The sequence below is a fragment of the Otolemur garnettii genome, unplaced genomic scaffold, assembly GCF_000181295.1.
Source record: "Otolemur garnettii isolate 467f Iridium unplaced genomic scaffold, OtoGar3 scaffold00007, whole genome shotgun sequence".
NCBI classification, from domain to species: domain Eukaryota; kingdom Metazoa; phylum Chordata; class Mammalia; order Primates; family Galagidae; genus Otolemur; species Otolemur garnettii.
In genome coordinates, this window is record NW_003852402.1 from 27,839,424 (window position 1) to 27,864,749 (window position 25,326).

Here is a 25,326-nt window from a genome sequence, read left to right on the forward strand (position 1 = left end):
CACACCAAGAGTAGCTAAACCCACTCCTGTGAGCGGCACACACGCCCATCAAGCAAAACTGTGTCACAGCGTCTCTGATGCTGGCCACAGGGTCTTAGAAGGAAGCAGACGTTGTCAACAGCCCTTTCCCCCTCCGTGACCTGCCTTTTCCTCTAAGTGTTTTCACAGCTGCCACACTCCAGGCTGCTCACAAAGAACAAGAGAGGGCTGGGAGAGGTGTGCTCACCGTTCAGCTACCCGAAAAACAAGAGGCACCAATTTTCCTTCCTTGCTCCCACCTTCTTGCTGGGAATGAAAACGTGTCGATTCCCTAAATAAACCGTTGAGGCTGAAAGTGCCGGAGGTGATGTTTCATCCTGGGGGTGCAGATGTCCCTCCTCTGCGACCCCCTACAGACCAGATACAGTTTCTTGTGTGACCCAGGCCATATTTTGCCGTATGTGTAATTATTGTTTGTGTGTAAATCTTACTCCTCCTATTTCAGACACAAACTATGCCCTACGCTCCTTTTAATTGTCTGTGAGAGCTACAAGCTGAAAATAAATATTTGCCATTGAATAAACTCCAAAAGCATGCTAATGAAAATCCCATTAACTATTTATTGAGTGGTTACTATGTTCTGTGCGTAGCCTAGTTCTAAGTGACGTGAACATGAAAATAGAAGTTCTTGTTCTCATATGCTCACAAATTTATTGATACACTTGACATTTTTCATAATAAAAATTTTCTAAAAAGGAGTTATCAAATTCTTGATTACCTAAAAAAAACACATAGTTACCATCTCTAGATCTTTATATGTCTGAGTATATATTAACTGGTTCTTCTGCTCAGGGTCTCACTGGGCTGAAATCACAGAGTTAGCTGGGGTTATAGCATCTTGTCTGAGGTTCAGGGATCTCTTCCAAGTTTGCACGGTTGTTGGCAGAATTCAGTTCTCTGAGGCTGTGTTACTGCGGAAGATTTTTCTTGCTAGCTGTCACATGGGGATCCCTCAAAGTTCTCAGGCCCTTGCCACATTGCCCCTCCGTAGGCTCTGTCACTATGCCAATCTGCTTCCTCTCTGAGGGCCACAGAAGAGGTTTTTTTGACACTTCACCTTCCCTCAAAGCACTCACCTGATTAGGTCAGGTCCATCAGAAAAAAATCTCTCTTTTAAGTAACTAAAAGTCACAGGACTAGTACCCAGTGATATCTTCTCTCACTCACTGGCCCTGTCCACACTCATGGGAATGGCTTTGTAACAGGGCAGGGATGCAGGCAGTCAGAATCTTGGGGGCCATCTTGGAATTCTTCCTGCCACGGTGGGAGCAGGAAAAAAACCGAAGCAGTTCAAAACTTGAACTTTCTGTAGGCCCTGTTGTGTATTATTCATATAGTGTTTAACGAATGGGATAATAACTTTCAGAGAGAGGGTCAAGTAGTAAATGTAATAATATATGTACAAGAACTTGGCACACTGCTTTGTGTATTTACCTTTCCTATGAAGCCTCCTGTGAGCCACGTGAGCAGAGAACAGAAAACTCATCAAAGTCTCTCAGAAGGGAAGAAACTTGATCATATTTGCTTTTTTGCACTGGGCCCACCTGGGTGAGCAGCAGTCTGGCCTCAAGACAACTACTCATTTGTATTTTAATTATCCTAACAGCTGATTAAGAATTTAATAATACTTTTTAGAACTGTTTTCATTATGGAGAATTTCAAACCTATTCAAATAAACAGAATCGTGTACTTTTTCCCTATGTCCTTATCACGTGGATTCAAGCATCCTCAACCTCCTGCCAGGATCGAGTCACTTAACCTCTCCTTTCTCCCACTTCCTCTCTCATTCTTATTATTTCTTTATTTAGTTTTTTTTATTTTTGAGGCAAGATTTACATGTATCAAAATCCACTGATCTTCAACAATTTTCTCTAATACCTGTGCCCGTGTCATCTACCCCCCATCAAGATATAAATACCGTTTGTCACCTCAGATGGTTTCCCTGTACCTTTCCCGAGTCAACCCCTCCCACTTTGCTAAGAGGCAGCCCTTGTTTCCCTTTTTAAATTCAACCCAGAGGTCGGCTTTGTCACTTTGAGAACTTCATGTAATGGAGACACACAGCATGGATTTTTTTTTTTTTTGCTTCTGGCTTTTTTTTTTTCTCACAGCGTAAAGCCTGAGAGAAGCGTTTATATCACTGACCGTGTGCACAGTTTGCCCCTTTGTATGGTTGAGTTGTATTTCATTAAAGGGATATACCACAATTTATTTTTCCATTCTTTGAATACTTGGGCTATTTTCAGGCTTGGGCCATTATCAATAAAGCTATTACGTACATTCTTACAGATCTCTTTCAGTGCACATATATTTTTATTTTTCTTGGGTCAACATAATAAAAGTGAGATTGTTGAATCAAAGGGCAACTGTATTAAAGTTTATCAGGAACGGGAGCCACCCATAGCTCAGTGGGCAGGGCCCTGGCCACATACACCAAGGCTGGCGGGTTCAAACCTGGCCTGGGCCAGCTAAACAACAAAGACAACCACAACCACCACCACAACAAAATAGCTGGGCACTGTGGTGGGTGCCTGGAGTCCCAGCTACTTGGGAGGCTGAGATAAGAGCATCTCTTAAGCCCAAGAGTTTGAGGTTGCTGTGAGCTGTGATGCCACAGCACTCTACCCAGGGTGAAATCTTGAGAATTTGTCTCAATAAATAAATAAATAAATAAATTATTACAAACCACCAAACTTCCTTGGGGTATGTTTGCAGCATTCTGTGCTGTCGTCAGTAATGCATGGGAGTTACAGCTTCTCTGCACCCTCCCTAGCCTCAGTGTCGCCAGTGTTAGTTGACGTCACTCTAAAAGATATGTACTAGTGTCTCCTTGGGTTTTTAATTTATATTTCCCTGACAACTAATGATGTTGGGTGATCACATTTACATGTGGAATAACATTGCATAAGAGCATTGGTTTTTGTATTAGAACAACCTGGGTTCAATCTGAGTTCAAATCCCTTCTCTACTTTTTGCCAGGCAAGACTTCTTTGTCTCCCCGCCCCCCAAAAAAAGAAAAGAATATAATTCTAGTATCTGGAGCATGGGATTGGTGCAAAGGTTAAGCGAGATAATACCTACAGAGTTCTTAGCAAAGTATATAGCACAAATAAGTAGTAGTTTTACTCTTTATTAAGACTATCTAATGAACTATACTTATTGACACACAAATAGATAAGTAGGTTATTATTAATATTTATTGTTATTTTTAAATGGTGAGACTTAAAGGAGAGAATCTCTGTACACACAGAAGTCTCACTTCCAATTGTGAATTGGTGACTCCGCCTTTGGTGACGTCTTGTCACAAAACACCAGAACATCCCAAAGCCCTTGAACTTGGCTGCACTGCTCAGCCGATCCCCAGGGATGGACAGACGGAGGTTTCCTAGCTACACTCCACTTCCATCTTTTCCTCAGTGTTGCTTCGCAGAAACACACACTGCCTGTGCCACCCACTTCTCTCTTTTCTCTTTCTCAACACTCAGTTTCCTCTTTTTATTATTTTCAATATATGCCATTTGAAAGATTTTGTAAAAGTCAGGCAAAAAAAGGCCAAAGTGACTCATGGGAGTGTCTCATTTAGAGGTGGGAGTGAGGAAGTCACAGCCCGGGCAATGTGAGTGAATGGGAATGAACTCTCTCTTCTCAAATAGTTCATGGTTAAATTCACTAGGCATTAAGATAAGGGGTAATATACTTCTCCCTGTCTCTATCCCCTGCAAAGTGTGGGGTGTATCAGGAGAACTGGAATCTTGGGTGAGGGCATGGATTGTTTTAAAACTCTCCTGGATGATGGCTTCCTTCTCAGATCTCTTTGACACTCATTCATTAGATCCAGAATCAGAAGAGAAGAGAGTCAAGGGTGGCACCTGGAGCTGCCCAGAAGGGTGAGACGTGGCTGAAATATCTGACAGGCTTGAAGGCATGTGGTTTGCAAACTACGAGTGCCATTAGGGGAAGGAGAGTCTGCACTTTGAAAAGGAAGGAGAGTGCTCACATTGTGAAATCGTTCAGAGAAGCAAAGCAGAATGAGGAATAACAGCAGGTCACTGGAACTGGAAGTCAAGAGGTCATTGGTGATGCTTCTGACACCAGATCTGTGTGTCTTGTCAAAGCGAGGAGGAAAGGAAAGTTGATTTAAAAGATCTAGCAGGGGATTCCTTTTTAAATATATACTTATTAATATATAACAGTGGTACATATTTCAAGGGTACTTATGCTATTTTGAAGCCTGTGTATGATGTGTAATAATTGCATTGGGGTAATTGAGATAGCCAGCATCTCAAACATTTATCCTATCTCATGCTTAAAATAGTTTTGGGAACATGGAAAGTACTCAAAAAAAACCAAGTATTAGAAGGAGAAACTGAGTTACTCTCTTCTTACCCCAAAGAGTAAGTCTCAGGGACCACTGCACTGGCCCCTTGCCATGCCAGTTAGGGGCCTTCTTTAGAGCTGCATCCATCAACCCCTAATTCAACCCCTAACTGCTCTTTAGCTCTGCAGTGCTACTGCAAACTTCTTTACTCTCCAAAAAGAGGGTTTTATGCTTCTAATAGCTACAAGACTAGGGTAACAGAAAAACACAACCAGTGGGGAGGTTACACGAAATCAGAAAAGAAATGCTATTAGTTCTTATTGACCTTCATTTCCAAGTAAATTGAAAACAACCCTCAGCTCTCAGAGCACAAGCTTCCCCCTTCTCTTCATTCCTGCTCTCTCCGGCTAGCGTTCTCCTTCCTGTTTACAAGGTTTCCCCGCTCAGTCTATTTTTTTTTTTTTTTTTAATCTCAGAGCCTTGCTTCTTATTCGCCACCCTTTTCTCTCCTTGCACCTTTGAAATCCTGTCTCTGTCAACTAGTTAACTGTGTATTTTGATGTGGGAAACCAGGGGAGGGAGAGAAGACAAATGAATACAGGTGTGCAGCTACAACACGGCCTCTTCCTGACATATGCAAACTTTGTGACCCAATTGTTTGTACCCTGATAATCTAGAATAAAAAAAAGGAACCCAGGAGATAGTGTGCTACCTTGGAAGAAACATTGTTTCCAGAATCAAGAGCTTTTAAACACCAGATTTAACCCTCTCTGGATGGTAACATTACTTTGTTTCTCCATGCTTGATTATTTAATATTATTAAAATAGGACTGACTGTGTGACCAATCTCATGGCGAGGAATAAATGACATAATAGGAAAAAGCCCCGAGGAATACAAGCCTTGGTACATGCACATCAGTCCCTTTCCCCTCCTGGGCTTCGGACAAGGATTGAACACATGTAATTTATACATGGGGCGGGGGGGGGGGGGGGGGGCGGCGGTAACTGGGCTATTAGCACCTAAGAGTGGCTCCTGCCTCATGAAGACAACACACACACACACACTCACACACACACACACACACATGCACCCCATATGAGCTTCACTCCTGGCAGGAACTACTGAATTCTATTTCAAATAATAGCGAACGGAAGCTCCGAGCCTGCTATAAGATCTTGTTGCAAAGCACACATTTATATCCATGAAAATAGAGTTTGCTGACATTAAAGCCTAAAGGAGACATATAGGAAGCACGTGCTCACTTAGGACTGGACGGCCAGGGGCAGGGTGTGGAGTCCTAAAATGTAGTCAGTCCCCTGGTGTTCACGTGTGTGGGCTATTCTATATAATGGTGGACAGAGTGGAAGTGTTTCTGTATTTCTCAGAGGGCCATCAGGCGGAACAGCTACCTGATTTTATTTTGCTTTCCCTTGACCATGCAAGAGCCTTCGTGTGTACTGTAAACTGCTTTGCTGCTGTGCCAACATCACGGCATCAACACTGCCCCTCTGACGCCAGCTGCCTGCCTGCCTCAGAGGCTGGGCCTCCGCCCCACAAGGAGGATGAGCGTCCTCAGCAGAGCCCACGGGGTTTGCCTGAGACCTCTGCTCCATCAGGGCCTGGGGCTACGTGAGGAACCGCTCGCATCCTGTGCCTTGTTCATAATGGAATTCTCCAAACGGGGAGTGGCCCCATCGGACACGGAGGTTGACATCAGCTCCCTCAGGCCTTTGTAGCTGCTAATTGTAAAAGTTCATGGTCATATCCATTGTGGGCAAACACCTGTGCCAGCCTTTGTCGGAAAATCTTTTGTTCCAAAGGCACATACACATCTGTCCCTAGCTTCAAATGACTTCCTGCTCCAACCCGGGGCCCGGCGCGGTGTAGTGGTTAATGAATACCTGCCCGTGGATGTATTTTTGTTGTCGTGCTTGGCTCTGCCTGTTTGTCTTGCACACTTCCACGGAGTTTTAAAAAATGGGAAAACACCCAGAGATCTTTGTTTTCAGGCTCTATGATGTGGGAGCAACAAGTATCTGCTTGAATCCAGGTGGGGTGGTTTTCCCATATCTCCTCCCTCATTTCTTTTAGTGAAGCAGAACTCATTTTGGAAATCATTCTGTTCACAGTAAAACCCGAGTCCTGATAGTATGGAGGTGTGTCTGAGCGGGACCTTGCTTAGGCCTGAGCCCAGGTTAGCAAAACAGCTCCTGTGGGAACGGATTGCTAGCACAAAGGACCCTGACCCTAAGATGGCAACTCAGAAGTAATTCCCTTGGTTGTCTGAAATAGGCGTGTAAATATACCCCAAGTGGGTACCTTAGAGCCATGGGATGATCTGCATTTAAAAATTTTTAAACTTCCCTGCAGCAGAGGCTTTGTTCCTACTGTACCGAGGCATCAAGGCCTCCCTGGCACAGTGGGCCTGGCAATGGTATGGGGATCCATAGAACACGACCGGTCAATGCTGGCTCAGGATACCAGTAGAGAAGCTATAATGTTCTTACTCATTTTGAAATTCTCTCAGAGTAAATAGCTACCTTCTCCTGGCCCAACACTGGAGAACCATGACATTCCTCCCTACCAGTAGAAGATGGCTGAGAACTGTGACTGGTATGAACCATTGGAAGTAGCTTCACACTTTGTCCATCAAGTAAATTTGTGTATTGGTTTGTTTATTTATAAGATGTATTATAAGATGTTTACTTATAGATGTAGAGTTGTAGGATTTAACAATGTTTAAGTTCTCTAACAACTTTAAGTTTAGAACCAACCTGGGACGTCCTAGGGTGAGGGACTGAACTAATTCCAGAAACCGATCACACATTTCACAGTGGTTTTTTTTCTCTCTCCCTTTTCTTCGAGTTCACCTCTCCCCATTTGGACTTTAGGTATCTCTGCCTCTCCTGGTCCTCTGGGCTTTCGGTCTAGAACTAGCGCCTACAAGGAGACCTTGTGCCGGGGTGGGTCTGAGCCACCACCTTTCTCTTTCCAAGACAACAGCTCCCCGTACAGTGGTCACCCCAGGGAGCAGTGGGCAGTAGTTTCCTCAGAGACTTGAGAGGAGCTTGGCTCCAGATCCCCTGGGATCCTTTTAGGCCTGGTAACTCAGAGATTATTGAACTCCTTGTATAGGAGTAGTTTTTCATGTGGTTTAATTTTTTTATATTTTTCTTCTTAATCATTTGGTCTGCCGTCGTTCTGTGTTTGGAACGAAAAGGTACATCAAGCTGGTTTTCGGTTTCATTTCCTCTTTCAATTTGAGTGCCAGGACACACCTGCTTTAGGGGAACACGAACCAGTGATAGAAAGGGTGTATGACCTTGGATTTGGCACTGATTAGGTGTGAAAGCTCAAGAGTGATATTTAACGTTGCTGTTTTTTTTTTTTTTTCCCCCTCAATCAGTAACACTTGCTTGCTGGGCTGGCTTTGAGCTGTTGATGAAATAAAGCATTAGAAAATACTCAGCACAGTAGTCCCACGTATCTCCCCACCTCAAGTTCCATTCTGGTTTTAGTTTCTTCCTTGGCCCTCCTCTTAATCCTGGATCATAGGAAAATGGGAGGAAGTCATTCCCTATATCCAGGCTTTTGGGAGATAGTTCTGAGGCTGGTCACTTTGAAACCCTGTGGGTTGCTGTTCTTAGTTTTATACTGTGATTAGTTTATTACCTTCCCTTGGCCTGGTTGATTGAGAATCTAACCATTATCTAGCGGGAAGGGGAGAAGGTTGTGGAGGTTATGACAGGGATTCCAGTAAGGACTTCAGCAGATTCTAGGGTGCAGAATACAGGGCAATTAAGCTAGACCCCCCTTTCCTTCCTGTCTAAGACAACAGCGCCCATCAAGTGTAGGCCCAGCGACGAGTGGGCCCCACTGTTCTCATGAGTTAGGGAATCAACATAGTGGGTGACCCCCATTTCAGCACTTGGGTTCAAGCAGTGAGCTGTGAGACCAGACAAGACTCAGGAGCCAATGGGAGCAGGAACCTACACTCGGACCCGCAGCCTTCTGCCCCTGCTTCTTAACAATGGGAACCTCAAAAAATAATAAGAAACTTGTTTTCTACTTCTCAGCTGTAGCCTCCATTGTGGCCAAGACTGGACATGGGCTGTAATTCTAGCTAATTCTCCCTAAAAGGAGGGCAAAAGAATTTCCTGTGGCTATCCTCCCATGGCTGCTCCTCTGCATAGGACACTGGGCACAGCCACACCGACATTCCGTGTCAGTGGTGTGTAGAGCACTCACAGCTTGCCAAACGTGTCTTCAACTCCAAGCTTTGCTGCTTTCATGTTTGGAGACCCTGGGAAATGGTCTCAAACTTGCTGCCTCTCCTAACACCTTCTACTTTCTCTACTGGAGCATTACTGGATGCACGCTGCCTCCTAATTGTGTGACGTCATCTGTTTTCTCTGTTAGACTAAAGATATCTTGAGAGAAAGAACTATGTCTTTAATAAGTAGCACAGTGCTAGAACATGCTAGGTGTGGAAAAAAATAAATTGAGTTTATGAATGAATTAGATGAGACAAATTCCTATGCCATTTATATTATTTATACTCCTTATGAGGTGACAGGCAATTGAGGTGTGCTATGGAACTGTGATGTGGGCTAGTCATTATTAATAAGGATAACATATGTGAGTGAAAAGAGTTGACACAGAAGAATCTGACACATACACTAAACATTTCATTGAGATGGGGAAAAAGATAATAGCAACATGGTCCCAATTCTATAATCAAAAGTGGGAGGGATCTAGGAAATTAAGGGATCCATCATTCTTGGGAGAACCTCTTATATTTACTTATGAAAGTTTTAGGAACAGTTTTCTTGAAGGATTCGATTTTCAAAATATAATACAAGACACAATTCGTAATTGCTATAAATTCTGAAACTATATTTTAAATACCGAAAGAATTTCACTTGCAGAGAGATACAACTTCATCCTGGCCAACTCCAGCTGTAATCCATGACATTTCTGAAACTTTGGCACATCCAAAAAGATGCTTTCTCCTTACGATGCAATCTTAGTCTTTTAATGCAAAGAGCTAGAAGCTTTATATATTTTATAGTGGGTTGCAACTTAGAATACATGATGCAATATATTGCTCATTGTACTGGAGGGACATCAGGCGCAACTAAGCACCTTTATGAAAACATGTGGGGAGAGTGGTCTCGTGGTCTCAGAAGCATAGCTCTTGGACTGTACCAATAGAAATGACAAAAGAGGGAAAGGAGAAGTTTACCATTTCTAACAGAGTCGGAATAATTTTCTTGTGACCCCCAAAGCAGTAATTTTTCAACCAGAATGCCAGGATCTTAGGTGTGCCGCAAAAACATTTAAAGATCATTCATTAAATTATTTTTAAAGAAGTTCAAAGCACAGTAAATATATTCTTTTTTTTTTTTAAGTCTTTTTTCCCAGCAACACAATTGAAGTGTGCTGCAGAAAATTAACTATAGGTTCAAGTGTGCCATGAGATGAAAAAAGATGGAAAACAGTGCCCCAAAGGGTGGCTGGGAGATTGCTGAGGAACATTGAGAGAGGGGCCTAGGAGACCCTTCCCTAAGAGGTACATTGCAGCACCATCATCACTCTTGCCTTCTTCTTGGAGAAATTCGTGGAGCCAACAACACTTTTAGTAAACAACATGCCAATTTTCAGAGGTGCACAGTCTGCCAAACCTTACTGGAAAACAAAGACTCCCGTTGCCCAGTCTGCAACTAATTCTCCTGCCTCCATGCTGCACAGAACACTCTGATCCAGGCCATGACAACTGGATGCTGCCTGTCACCTGAAAGTGCTATTCAATGTATGCAAATGCCCTCTCTAGTATTCTTAGTAAAGCCCTTTGGGAGGGTGGTGCTGTGACAAAGCATATTTGAAAGAGGAAGGTCAACCATGGATATTATAGAGCACATATGGCTATACAGGGCTTGAATATAAATGCTTTTCCTGAAAAATAAGTTGGCAACCATGTAAAATCTGCCCTTAATATTTGATGCGGGGAACTGCTGCTATTCAGTATCTGGAGTGGGTACGGAATAATTCTGGGCACATTTTTTTTTTTCAGGGCTATTGTCCTGTCTATAATCACTGCAGAACTCACATTCAGGAGATGTTAACAGGAGAGACCCAGCAGTAGCAGCCAGGGGAAACTCGGTCCATTCTTCACTGACTGCACAGCAAATGCTATTAAAGGCAGGGGAAGCCATTTGTTCATGAATATACATTTGATACATATAAATGCTTTGTGCCATGAATATTTATCTCTTTCATGGATTGCAGCTGTTGTGTATTGAAAACTATTAACAGGTTGGAAACCATCCTTTAGAAACCCATGCCTTTCATTGGTGTGCAAAACCACCCCTGGAAATTTATCATTTCCCCTTTCTCTTTTGTGGGAAAGATAGCATGCTTCTGAGGTTTATCGTAAGGTTAGAAGACAGAGAAAAGAAAATTGGGTAATACGGGAGGGGAGCTTTCTGGGGAGAATTTACACACATGTATATGTGATCTATCAAACCTTTTCTAACTTAAATTGTTTTAGGTAACATTACAACTAAGGCCGTGTTTTGTCTACCGACTCATCTCCATGTTTTGATGAATATTTCATTGTTAACAGAGGTGAAAATGTCAGACATTAAATATTACGTAATCGTGGAGGTGGAGAGGGTCACGTGATTTCTCTGTTACCAAAGATGGCGCTCTTAAGCCTGGGGCTATTCTAGCTCTGCTCGGTGGAATGGATAGCTTTTCGGACTTCAGTATTGTATTTCCTCCATGCTCTATGATTTAGTCACTCTTAACTCTTCTTTATTCCTACACAAACAATGCTTTCTCATGTTTCAGGGTATCTGCTATCCTGTTCCCGTCGTCCGAAATATTTTTCTCTCCACCAATTCTGAGCACCCCTCCAGGTTCTCCTCTCAACCCACTGACCCAGCTCAAATGTTTGTTATCTTGGGATATCTTATGACGACTTCTATGACCTATCCCCATCTGTAGGTACCACTCCGGCCAACACCCCGTCTCATGATACACTTCATTTCTAGGTCCTTCTGTTGTGCTTTCTTCTAGGCACTTACTGTTCTACAGATATTTGCTTTGGAATCTGTCTCCTCCTGTAGAAGGAGAGTATCTTGAATATAAGAGAAGTCCCAATACACCTCTGCTCTCATCCAGTGAATGCATTTTTCTCAATATATACTTGTCCAGTGCATAAAAAATATTTCACTATTTCTAAAACTTTATTACAAAGCCAAGTGGCAACTACTCTTTCCCCTTTTTCTGATTTCTTCTTTTTCCTCTCTTACCTTTACACTCAGCTCTTCTTGGCCAGCCCTGAATTCTTCACTGGAGAAGGACAGCTGTGGTTTTGTCACTTGGATTCATAGCCAAGCTTTCCTGAGCCCTCTCCTTTCTCTCTCCTACCACATCTCCACCCAAAGAAGCAAACTCTTCCCAGTCCTACCCCATGTTACAGAAATACGACTGCTGTGGAATATTTAAATACTTTTGAGTCTAATGAGTTTTTAAGGTATTTCGTTATAAACCTTTGTGTTTATATGTTATGTCATTTAAGTGGAATGGAGTTTGAGGATGTAGTCATGGTTCTGGGCCGTCTGGGGTCTGTCAATAAAGATGCAAAGTCTTTATTGTCCCCTTTCATCAGGGCCCGTTCCTGGAACGTAGTTTTTTCTGGCATGGAAAATCTGCCTTTGACTTCTTCTGATGTGGATCCATTTACTGTCCATGACGGTACAAAAACTGTCTGCAAATATGTCCCTTTGCAACATGATGTGGCAGCTCCTTTAATAAAGAAGTAAACTCTATTTCTTTACTCCTTGAATTTGAATTGTCCAAGAAAACAAGCTAGAAGGTATGCCGCAAATGTTCTCAGCCTTGATCTTCAGCCTTTGCTGCCCTTGGGGGTCCGCCACCACCATGTGATAGAGCTGAAGCCAGCACGATGGAGGATGAAAAGCGGTGCAGAGAGAAGCCGCAGTCATCTGAGCCATTCCAGAAATGGCCACCATAAACCAGCCACCCTTAGCAAACTACCCAGCTGATTGCAGATGTGTGAACAAATCCAGCCCAGATCAGCCAAGCCCAGGTCAGACCAGATTGTCAATCAAGAGAGTCTCGAGCATAAAGAATAATTTGTCACTAAATTTGGGGTGGTGAATTATAAGAAATGTTTAACAGATACAATGATAGGGAACAAGAGCCTGATGATTCTAGCAAAATCTTATACTGAAGAATAAACACACTTCAGTAGATGAAATTGGGACCTCCATGAGACAACTTGCAATGATCTTAACTCTACACCGCCTCTGATACTGCTTTTCCTACACGTGGCTTCCACAGCCTTTTACTTACTCCTGCATGGTGTTTCTGGCAGCGATTCTTTCTCCACCAGCCTAGGAATCAACCCTTTTCCCCTATTCATTAGGCCAGTGTTTTCCAACCTTTTTTTTTTATCGGATGGCACACTTTGAACCTATAGTTAAACTTCTGAGGCACACTTAAATTATGTTGATCAAAACAACAACAAAACCAGAGTGAAAAAAATAGCATATACTTACTATGCTTTGAATTTCTTTCAAAAATAATTTAATTAATGATCTTTGAAAATGTTTGCAGCACATGTCAGATCCTCTCATGGCACACAGTGTGCCTCAGCACACCAGCTGCAAATCACTGCATTAGTCTCTTAATAATCTGTGTCCCTAGTCGACTAATTCTTCTTCTTCTTCTTCTTTTTTTTTTTGCAGTTTTTGGCCAGGGCTGGGTTTGAACCTGCCACCTCCAGCATATAGGGCCAGCGCCCTACTGGTTTGAGCCACAGACACCACCCTGATTAATTCTTCTTGTCTGGCCTATCTTGGTCTTCCTCCAAGTCCACCTGCTCCTGTAGTTTAGAAAAGTAGCTCGACTTAAGTTTTGGGGATGAGGCAACACCCTCAGATCTGCCATTATTTCCTGAGGACTTCCTACATTCATGATCTTACTTAATCCTTATAATTTTGGCAGTGAGAAGAATCTTCTCTGGGATTCTGGGAAACATGAAAGCAAAAAGCCAGAAATAATGATTGGAAATATTTCCATCTAGGAGGGGGGCTGCTTAGCAGGGACCCACAAATCCAGAGTAGGGTTGCAAGAGTAGGTCGGCCAGAAATGATGGCTCACAGAAAAGGGCCTACGGAGGGGTGGCAGCCATCTGCCCACCAGCTCTATTTTCATATGTTAGCCTTGCCTTTTTTCTTTTTTCTTTTTTTTTTTGGCCGGGGCTAGGTTTGAACCCGCCACCTCCGGCATATGGGTCCTACCCTTTTGGCCACAGGTGCTGCCCCGGTCTTGCCTTTTCTCAGCATTAGCAGATAATGGCTGCTAGGCATGTTCTGACAGTCAAGTAGACCAAGTTCTCAAATGCCTATTGCTCAGTATCTGTGAAAGTTTCAGCCTCCTGGTACATTTGAATGTGGTATGTGAGAAATGCTATCTTCTGAGAATGTCCCCACAAAATGGAGTGACGTTCCTTCTCTTTCATCAGCAAATTTCATTTTCTCCTTTTCATTTAAGTCCTTAAATTGACCTCACCTTAAAAAAAAACAGGATGAGACAGATTTATCCACCTGCTCCTGGCAGAGGTGGAAAAAGAATCTTAAGGTTCCTGACACAAAACCAGTAGGGTAGGGAAGTATGCCCCTGTTCATTTCATAGCAATGGGAAACAGATAGACGTCTTCCCTGAAGGTAGATTGATTTCCAGAGAGAATTTGCAGTTTCTTCTTTCATTTCACCACATGCCCAGAGAAGTCGGAGGGAGGGAAATGAGCAAGGGACACGAGTCTTTCTCTAGTGGTGGCCCCTCTGCAGGGAATCTTAAAGAAAAGGAATAGCCTCCCGCCTTAACGTTTAAGGACTTCTCTCAGCCCCACTCTCTGAGCGTAATTACACCACTTCGATTTTTTTTCAGGCCTTTGGCAAGCTCCATGGTCACTCTGAACTATTCCTGACTTGCTTCTGTCTGTAAAAATGATCCTTGAGATAGTTCTCAGAACCTGGCTCTGGGGAAAAAAGTACACTGTGTTCTGAATATCTAAACCAGAACGAAGCCAGATACCCGTGCTTTCAAAACAGAACGGCTTATATTAGTCATAAAAAATTAGAGGCAAAAAAAAAAAAAAACTATTCCATCATCTGCTCCCCCCTCATGCCATGCCCAGAGAGTATGGGCTGCCTATTCTCTTAGACTTCTACTGTTTATCAGAAGGGCAACTAAATAAAGCTTCCTCAGAAACCAACACAGTGGGGCTCGTCAGGTGTCAGCATCCACGTGTTCAGAAATGTCTCCAGAGCATGTGGAGAGACGCACGTGTATAAAAGAAGTCAGTCCTGGGAAGGTTTTTTTCCTTTTTTCCCATTAAGCCAATTTAATTCCTTAACCAACTTTCTGCCTAGCACACTAACTCCTACCCCTACTGTAACACTGATTTTGATTTTGCTAAAATTATTCTCATTGGAATCATCGTCCACGTAAAATTTTTTTATGAAAAAAAACCTAATCGTTTCTAAGTTCGCATGAATATTTCTAGCATCTGCAATTGAAAATTTTGTTGTGCGGACATTAAATCTAGTAAGTCCACTTATTCTAAATCAAATGCTTTAGGTTGAAATTTTCTTAAACAGTTTTGCTTCTGTCAGTTTTTAGCCAACAACAAGTTTTACTATGTGAAATTTTTGTTTTATTTTGTGCCATTTTTAGTATTAATATTCATTATGAATTGGGTAAAAGAAAATCACTTATGTTTATTTCTTAGCTAATTCATGAGAAAAATACCAAGAAATGTACCTCTGCTATTCCAGGATTATAGAAGATTGTACATCTCTTGTCACTAACCCAATTTTTCTGTATATTTTCCCATAATTTTAAGTATTTAATTTTTTTATTTTTTAATTTCAAATAAATATGAAGGTATAAGTTTTTAGGTTACATTGTTTTCAAGTATTTCATTCTAAAGCATCCCATCTTAGTTTGGGCTGGGCCTGTTACAACAAAATATACAGTAGACACAGGAATGGAAGAAAAAGTATCCAATGTACACACCCCTATTATGAAATTAATTTAAACCTTTTTATATGAAAGCTATAACCTAATAACAACCTAAGGATACGGGGAGGGGGGAAGGAGGGGGGAGAGGGTGGAGGGAGAGGGCTTCGAGGGTTCACTTCTGTGGTTCATCTTACAAGGGTACAAGTGAATCTTCCTATGAGTAGAATATAAACGTTTTAACACAATAAAAAAAAAGAGAAAAAAAAGACACAGGTCTGTCTATACTTGTCTATACCACTTACAGATATACCTTAGGTGGCTTGAATAACACTTATTTCCCCCAGTTCTGGAGGCTGGGCAGTCCAAGGTCAAGGTTGCCTGTAGATCCATTGTCTGGCGAGTATCTGCTTCTTGGTTTGCAGATGGTAATAAGATATTTTCTTGTATCCTCCTGTGATGGAGAGGAGAGAGAGAGAGTAGTCAGTCTCTTCTTCTTCTTAATGTGAACATAATCCCACTGTAAGGCTTCCACCCTCATTGAGCTATTTACCGTCCCAAAGCACCACCTCCCAGTACACAGTACTAGCACAGCAGGGCTTTACCAAAAGGAATAGGGGAGAGGGAAACACAAACATTCATTCCATAGCACACCCCTTATTCTGGTTGAACAAACAGAAATGGCAGCTCTAAAATGTTTTACTTTGTCAAAAGAAAGAAAAAGCCCGCACACCTCTTTGTTCTCCTATTTTTCCTGATTTCTTTTTTCTATTTCTCCCTCTCTGTTCTTTAAACTTTTCAGCCCATCAAGTTCCTCCGCCCTTTCTTCTGTCACTATTCTATTCTAGCCGTCCCTTCCCCAGTCATCTTTTTGCCGGCTCTTGGCTTTGCCTCTGGGTCGCCAGCACTGTTCCTGCCAGGTCTCCCCGGGGGAATTCAGCCGTCCTTTCTCCTCTGTTGCCTACTATCCTCTCTTACCAAGAGCTACTTATCAGAGTGCTCACTGTCATGATTACAAAGGCCCCTGTCACTCAGCATCTCACCCAGGATCGAGTAACTATTAAAGGAATTTGTGAAATTGTTTCTTATGTGACTTTAAATGCAGCACTGAAAATAGCCCACTCATCTGGGCTTGATGTTATGTGGCGGAGGTATGAATGAAGGATCTCAGGAGGATCTTACCAGATCGAGAGGCTGGAATCATCAAGTTAGATTTATTTAGCAATGTTAGATTTATCTATGAGTTTGGAGCCGTAGTAAATTATTTCACCCTTCAAGCCCTGAAATCTAGTATTTGCCTTTCCTCGAGATGCTTAAAATGTTATGGTATCGGCCTGAGTTTCTGCAAGCCTTTGTTATTATTTTTGCTGTTAGTTGCTACAAACTAAACTTATTTGTTTGTCTTTCAGTTTAGCTGTTTTCGATTTGTGCAGCCATCACCACAATCTAATCTTAGGACATTCTCAAAACCCGTCAAGGAAACCCCAGTCCATAGCTGTTGGCAGTCACTCCCCACTCCTGTTCCCCAGCCACGTCCTCCTTCCATCTTCCTGCTGCTTGACTTCCACTGAGTCTAATTTTACATCCCTCTGTCCATCAGGATGAAGGACCCCAAGCTTCCAGATGCTTTGACCCCTGGCAAAGATCGCAGCACATCACCCAGGAAGGGCCTTCTGCTACCTTGCTTACATATCCCCTTTATCTTCGTCAGGACACCCATCAAGCAGCTGCATAATTCTATCCAGAAGCCCATGGGTTATCGCAAACCCAGGATTCTTGTTGTAATAAACAGCACAGAGATGCCAGTAATTTTTTTGCATCTACATCTTTGCTAGAATCTTTTACCATAACGTCAGATTTCAAACAGTTTCAGAGGAAGGGGCATCTTCTGATTTGTTGCTATGGTTTTTAGGAGGCCAGGAAGAAGGGTAGGGCATGCCACCTGAAACTCATCTGTTTTAGGCTTTGGTGGACTGCCTTTGATGCATAGATATCCAAATCAAGTTTATCAGCAATATCTTTGTGGGAGCACATAGCAAAGGTAAGAGCTTCAGTGAAGTCAGTGGTTGCCATGTCATGCCTGAGTTCGGTGAGCTTAGTAAGAGGAAATTGATTAGCTATTATATACGTTTGTGGGAGAGTCATCTGAACGTTCTTATATCCTTAAGCAATAGCTGCGTCTTCTACAATATCACATGCATAGATAATGTCAGCTCTTGTCAGAGAGATTTCAGTCTCAATCTGGTTCTCGCCATGTATGACTTCTGACTTTAAAAACATCCTGCTCAGAAGCTTAGCAAGATTTTCTGGAGTTTCTCTAATTCCAATTATTTTGCTAATTAGTTTAGCTCTCACCATCTCCTCTTGGTAAGCTAGTTCTGCAAAGGTATATGACTTTCCATTAGGAAAAACTTCTTGGACTGCAAATTGATTCTCAGAATATTCACCAAACATGGTGACAATAATACCAAGAACTATTTCTGCCTTAGTAAAGACAGTTCCTGTACATTCAGTAAATACATTTCTAATATTTATTGTTATTTTGGAATGATTCCCATTGATGATTAGAAGCATTGCAAGGATGACACCATTGCTATCATAGATAACTAGATACAAGGATTTGTTTTCAACGATGTGCAAAATAATGTTTAAAGTGGTTGCCAGTCTTATATATGTTCATCTGTTCACAGGCTATGCTATTTGCCCTGAATTTGATACCTGAAGGGTGTTTCATGCTGTGAGTAAATGGGCCTGATGAAGTGTCCAAATCATGGATGCCAATAGCAACCAGTATGCTCTTCCTGCAAATATTGTGATGCAATTTCTCTTGAGGTTTGGTGAAGCTGTCATATCAATCTTTAGTAAATTTTATATGTCAGAGAACCACTGCCACAGCAAAAGGGCATACTATAGCTGTCTCTTCTCTGATAATCAATTTCTGGATTTTTCCATTAGGCATTAGGCGTTTGTATACTGGTCCCTTTATCCATTCTTTGAAGACCTGAAGTTCTTGAACCAATCCTTCCAGATACAAGAGATAGGATCTGTTGGCAGGGACATCAATTTTGTAAAGAATGATATTGGAAGCCCCCCTCGGCTTTTATATTACCGTGTTCCTTAGCGATTATTTCCTTTTCAGAAGTAATTTCATCAAGTTCCAAACCAAATTCAAAACACAGTTCATCAAATTCTTTGTCAGTATAGGTTCAGCCCGGAGCTTGGAAAAGCAGACCACACTTCACGCTGACAGTCAGCATAGCAAGTCCTTACTTGAATTTTTAATTGAAAATGTGTCACTTTTAGACAACATGTAGCTGTATTATAATTTTTTAAAAATCTATTCCTCCGACCTCTGTCTTTTGAAATGGGATGCTTAATCAATTCACGTTTTTCACTATCAGGTGGTTTTAAGTCTGCCATTGTACTATTTTCTATAGATTTGCTACATTTTTTGCATGTCTGACGTCTTTTCTGTTCATCAATAGATATTTCCTAGTGAACACTGGTAATTCCCTTATTATTTCTTTTACTACATTTGTTTTAAATGATATTTTTAGTTGTTGCTTTGGGAATTACAACTGGCACCTGAACTTAAAACAATCTAGTCTTGATGAATACCAGTTTTCTTTTAATAAAATACAAACACTTTGCTTCTCCATCTCTTTTGTTTTCTTTGTAGCATTTTCACCTACAAATGACATCTCTGGATTATCTAACTCTAGCAACACAGTGTTATGATATTGTTTATGCAGCTGTCTTTTTAAACAGAACAAGAAAATTGCAAACAAAAATCTATATAATCTACATTGTTTTTCATGACATTGCTACAATTACCTTTATCAGTGTTCATATCTTCATTTCTTACCAGGTAGTGTCTTTTATGTCAGATTTAAGGGCTGACTTTAGTATTTCTTGTAGGGTAGGACTGCTGGCAATGTTCCCCTAAATTTTTGTTTACCTAGAAATGATTTAATTTCTCTTTCATTTTTGGGGGAATTTAACTGAATGCAGAATTTCTGGTTAATAATATTTTTCCTTCAATACTTTGAAGATGGGGGCCAAGGCATAGGGGCTCACACTTTAATCCCAAGGCCTAGGATGGTGGATTGCCTGAGCTCAGGAGTTCCAGACTTGCCTGAGCAAGACCCTATCTCTAAAATTAACAGGGTGTTGTGGCAGATGCTTGTAGTCCCAGCTACTTGGGTGGCTGAGGCAAGAGGATTGCTTGAACCCAAGAGTTTGAGGATGCTGTGAGCTATGATGCTGTGACACTATCCAGGGTAACAAGTGAGACTCTGTCTCAAAACAACAACAACAACAAAAAACCCCAAACAAGCAACAACAAAAACCTCTGAAGATGTTATCCCCTTCTCTTCCAGGCTCCGTGGTTTCTGATGAAAAGCTACTCACTTTTCTCTCCCTGGTTTTAAGATTTTCTCCTTGCCTTTGACTTTTACCAGTTTTATGATGATGTGTCCAGGTTTGGATTTCTTTCACTTTATTGTGCTTGGGGTCCTTGAGCATCTTGGATGTGTAGATTCATATTTTTTATCAAATTTGGTAAGTTTAGGGCTATTATTTCTTCAAGTATTTTTCTACTCATCTACTCTGTTGTCTTCTCTTTCTGGGACCCTCATTACATGTATGTTGGAATGTTGCTGGTCTCCCACAGGTCTTGTAGTTTTTTATATTTTTTTATCAGTCTCTTCTTTTTCTTTTTTTATACTAGATAATTTCTATTTGCCTGCCTTAAAGTTTGCTGATTCTTTCTTCTGAGAGCACACATCTGTTTTTTGAGCCACTGTAGAGAATTTTCTGTTTCAGTTTCCTTACGTCCAACTTATATTTTGTTTCTTTTTATAGCTTTTACCTCAATTCTGTCCAATATTCCCTATTTGGTAAGATATTGTTGCCATAGGCATGACTTCCTCTAGTTCTTAAACATTTTATAATAGCTGATTAGAAGTGTTTGACCAAAGTCTGGGCTCTCTCAGGGAAATTTTATTTCAACTTCCATTATCTCCTTTGTATATGGCATATTTTGCTATTTAATTTATTTCTTGCATGTCTCCTAATTTAGTTTGTTGAAAATCGAACATTTTTATGTAATCTGGAATCAGATTTTCTTGTTATTTAGTGAGATTTCTGGACTAATTGTGTATATTCCCGGGAGTATATGGCAACTGAGTTCTCTTGCTGGTTTAAAAACAAAAATTTTTGTTTTTGTTTTTAATCTTTACTTCCTGAAAGCCACACCTGAATCAGGATAACTTAGGAGTTAGTGCAACCTCTGAGTGGTCAGACATTTTTCTTAAATACTTTCCATGTATGTCTTTTACTTTGGCACAGAAATCTGTGTGAAAAGAGATTCCTTCAAACTGTATGCAGTTTACAAGACAAGAGTTTTCAATTCCTGTTGTGTAGGATGGGGACTCAACACCAGCTTCAGGTAAGTGACTGGCATTTTCTTCTTTTCCATTTATTTCCTAGTCAAGCAGGCAGCCTTGGGAATGCAATGGCTTTCCTTATCCTCAGGAATATGTTGGAGCTTTTCAAAGTTCAGTTCAATGTCATTTTCTTAAAAATTCCTGGCCATGTTCTTATTTGCCATAGTTGAAATTATAAACTTCAGCAGCTTCTGCCAGAAATTTTGTATTGTTTTGGTAATTCAAGGGGGTAAGCCTTTTCCCACCCTGCTAAATTAATTTCTGAGTCAAATCAAATAGCTAACACATTCTGAGAATACAGTTTTTCAAGGGAACTGCAATTTCAGACTGAATATTGACTATTTGGAGGGGGGATGAAGGTTTTAATAAAAGTAAAAAAAAAAAAAAAAAGGTCAGAGTTCTCCATTTTCAGTAATGTTGTCAACTTCTGGTTACCATGGTACTGAGCTAGGAAATGAAGGTGAATGAGAATAGCTCTAAGTTAAAATATCAGGTAGTCTATAGTCTCATCCAGGCTCAGTAATTTATAATGGTCATTTTCAATTCTCTCTTTCATTAATTGTCACAGTTGTAAAGTGATTGATTTTAGTTTTCTTGCCTATATTGAACATAATTTATTTGCCTGTGTATAGACAAAAATGATTTTGTATTCCTATCAGTTATTTACCATTAGAAAATTTGTAAAATAGTTCCCATTGAATCAGAATCTGATAATGCAGAAGAGTGAGTTATAGAAATACATGATTTTCCGGTGAAGCACACATTATTCCCTACAAAATCAGTAAGACTCTCAGAAAAAACATAAATCTATGTTGTTGGGAGACAGAGAATGAGAATAAGGAAGGTCTTGAAGTTTATTCTTTATTTGGCTAGAATTGAGCCCCACCATAGAAGAAATAATAAGAAACCCTCGAAATACAAAGCAGCATCACAGCATTCCTACACATTTGGTGTTCATATTTTTCCCTAGCACCACCTTGTTTTAATCACTAAGACAGGTTCCATGTTGGAGATTCTGTCTTATATTCATCCAAATTAAAGTATTAAGTGATTTTTCCAAGTTTAGGAGCCAGACAACCATTGATGACTTTTTAATTCATGGAGTGGTTACAGCTATAGAAAAGCATGGAGACAGTGCTTATGGTGAGATGGCTTCCAAAGATGGATCAGCCTTGTGGGTCTTGCTTGGCACATACTACCTGGCTTTAATCACAAAGCAGGACTCCACTTTTTACCAAAACTTCTTAAATCTTAGTGTAGAATAATTATTTAAAATAGTAGTAGTAGCAGTAACAACAGCAATAATGACAAAGCAAGTATAGATATGGGCATAATATCCACCCTAATAATATATCTTGCTGGGTTTTAGTTCAGGGTAATTTTAGGCATTTTGTGTTTGAGGCATTATTCCATTATAAAAATTTAGAATGCCTGATTCCTATTTTCAAACATGGAATGACATATTGAATAATGAGGAAAAAAATATATATCTTAGCGTGTTTCTTCCAATAATTGCAATCAGGGTAACCTTAGTACTTGCTTTACGACCCTATCGTTTGCTGGAAGTTGAAGAACATATTGGAGATACTTGAGTTATTGGAGCATAAAACTTTAGCTGAAGGAAACACACATTCGCTAATAAAAAAATGCCTTTTGATTTTTGGTTAATTAGAAAAGACTAACTCTTGAATTAGATGGTTGATATTGAACTTTTTAAAGAGGTTCTCAGAATGAAGAAATTTCACCCTAAAAGTGGTTGTGGTTGATTGAATAATGGTCCCCAAAGATGCCAGGTTCTAATTCCTAGAACTTGTGAATGTTACCTTGTATGAAAACAGGGTGTTTGTAGATGTGATTAAGAATCTTGAGATGGAGAGATTGTCCTGAAATATCACAGTGGGCTCTAAATGCAGTTACATATATTCCTAGAAGAGGGCAGAAGAGGAAGGTCTGATAACAAACAACAGAAGAACAGGCCAAGTGAAGATGCTGGCCTTGACCTTGGAAAGGTAGCCACAGCCCAGGATTGCCAGCAGCCACAGGAGCTAGAAGGAGCAAGTGTGGCTGTACCACACCTTAATTTTAAGCCAGTGATACTAACATCAGACTTCTGGTCTCCAGAGTTATAAGAGAATACATTTCTGCTGTTTAATACACCAAGTTTACAGTAAAGTTTTATGACAGCCTCAGGAAACTAATCGAGTGGTGATAAAATATACTTACTAAGTGCTTTATATGGTTTTGGTGTTTTCTGAGATCTTCCAGTATCTCTTTCACTCTCTAAGTCTTCCTGGATTATCATGTGTATTCTTCCAGTTAGAGTGATCCATTGTCATCTCAACTTCTGTCCAAGTGCTCTGCGCAAACTTTTATGCTAGCAAATATCACATTACTCCAGTCTGCAAAAACCCACCCCAAACTTAGTAGAATGAAACAATCACCATCTTATTATGCTTGTGAATTCTGCAGGACGGGAATTTGGTCAGGGTACAGACAAATGGCTTGGTCTGCTCCACAATGCCTGAGATCTTGCTGAGAAGATTAAAATGTCTGAGGGGCTGGAATCCTCTGCAGACTTCTTCGGTTACATGACTGGCTCTTGAACTGTAATCAACTTAAAAGCTGGGTTTTCCTTGGATAGTTTATCCAGAACCCCTCCGTGTAACCTCTTAAGTTTTCCTAACTTGGTGGCTAAGTTCCAAGATGTGGTGTTCTGAGAGGAAACATCAGGAGGGACAGTGTTCCAAGTCACATGACATTTCCATCATAATCTATTTTTCAAAGCAATCAAAAATCCACAGAGAATCAAGGGGAGGGTCCATAGACTCAATTTATTTATGGAGTGTAGCAGGGTCCTATCATACCAGAGCATGTAGAGAATTAGATATCATGTGGTTATCTATTGAAAATGCACTAACCCACAATCATTAAAATAGGGTTGCTTTTATATTTGTCTATCATCTGGTCTACAATGCAAGTTCAAGGATGATTCTCCTCTTTATATCTTAAGGTCAAATAGCCAATAAATGCTGGAGCTGAGAAAATAAAGATTGAAAAGAAGAAAATAAAGAAATGTGCGAATCAATAAAGAAACTGGCAATTAACAAATCCTGTTGGCTTTCTAATGAGTGAGAATTTCTTTTGAAGTAAAAACAGCTTGGTGTAGAACTCTCTTTTCTTAACCTATGATTCACTTCTGCTTTCACTTCTTTTTCAATTCAGTCAAGACCCAAACATTTACCATTTCAAAAGCTCTTTGCCATGGCCCCCAAGTCTCATTTTTCTTTCAGATTCACCATAGCAAAACTTTGCCCCTGGACCAACTCAACTATGCACACCTCTCTGCTTCTAGTCCACTGAATTATTGATCCTTGCCAGATAAAATTCACACAGGTCTCCCAGGTGTTAATGTGAGTTCATTGTTGACACTCGCATCAGTCAGTTTGGACAGTTCTGTAGGTGGCTGGGCTTGGCTCCAGCTTTGGTTCATCTCCCATTTCTTCTTCTGAGGCCTAAGGTGAAGGAGCAGGAACTGCCTGAGGCATGTTCTTCTTCCAGTTGAGGCCAGAAACTCCTAGAGCTGCTGACTAGAAATATGTAGTGCCTCAAAGGCCAAGAACAAAAACCGGCATACTGTCCTCTCTGCCCACATTCACAGTTTAACAAAGAAGGCCCCCAGGTCCCACATATACATACATAGACGTATACGTAGAAGCTAAACAATGATCCCCACGTACCCTACTATTTTACTAGACCCTCTCCTGTCTCTTATTCTTTCTATGTATCTCCAGTTAGTGTTTTCTATAATTTCCTCAAAAAGCCGTTTGCCATTTTCTTTCAGATTCCAGTATTCTGAGAAGATAAGGCAGTCTCCAACTTCAAAGAGAAGTTAGAGATCTTTCTTTCTTTCTTTTTTTTGCAGTTTTTGGCTGGGGCTGGGTTTGAATCCACCACCTCCAGTATATGGGGCTGGTGCCCTACTCCTTTGAGCCACAGGCACTGCCCAAAGTTAGAGGTCTTTCAACAAGAACCTCCACAACATTCATTTGTCTGCTCATTGCTTCAGTTTAATGTTGATCTTTCCACCTTGTCTCTGGATTCCACCATCTCGGATCTTCTCTGAGCTGGACACCACCAGTTACACTCCTCATCTTATAACTTTAAATTATTCTACTCTTCTCAGTGAATATGTCATGGAGAGAAATAATACCCAAGATATGGAGGAAGGGCTTTATTCCAGCTGGCGGAGCCATGGCAGACTAACGTTCAGGATGGCCACACTCTCCACCTGGCTCTGTGTTTTCACTTTTTTCTCCAGTCAAGGGCTCTTTGTCTACAGGCACCTTTCTCATTGGTCAGTTTGACTCTGCCTGGAGAAGGCAGGCTCAGGCTTTTACAGAACCAGGACTTTTACAGAAGCGTTAACTTTCAGGTCCCAGGAAGTTAAGTTTCTACAAATTCTTAAG

At 41.0% G+C, this 25,326-nt stretch overlaps 1 pseudogene; it reads right to left on the reverse strand.

The window, feature by feature from the left end:
- Positions 1-16,918: 16,918 nt before the first annotated feature.
- LOC100943084 lies at positions 16,919-18,670 on the reverse strand (annotated as a pseudogene).
- Positions 18,671-25,326: the final 6,656 nt, after the last annotated feature.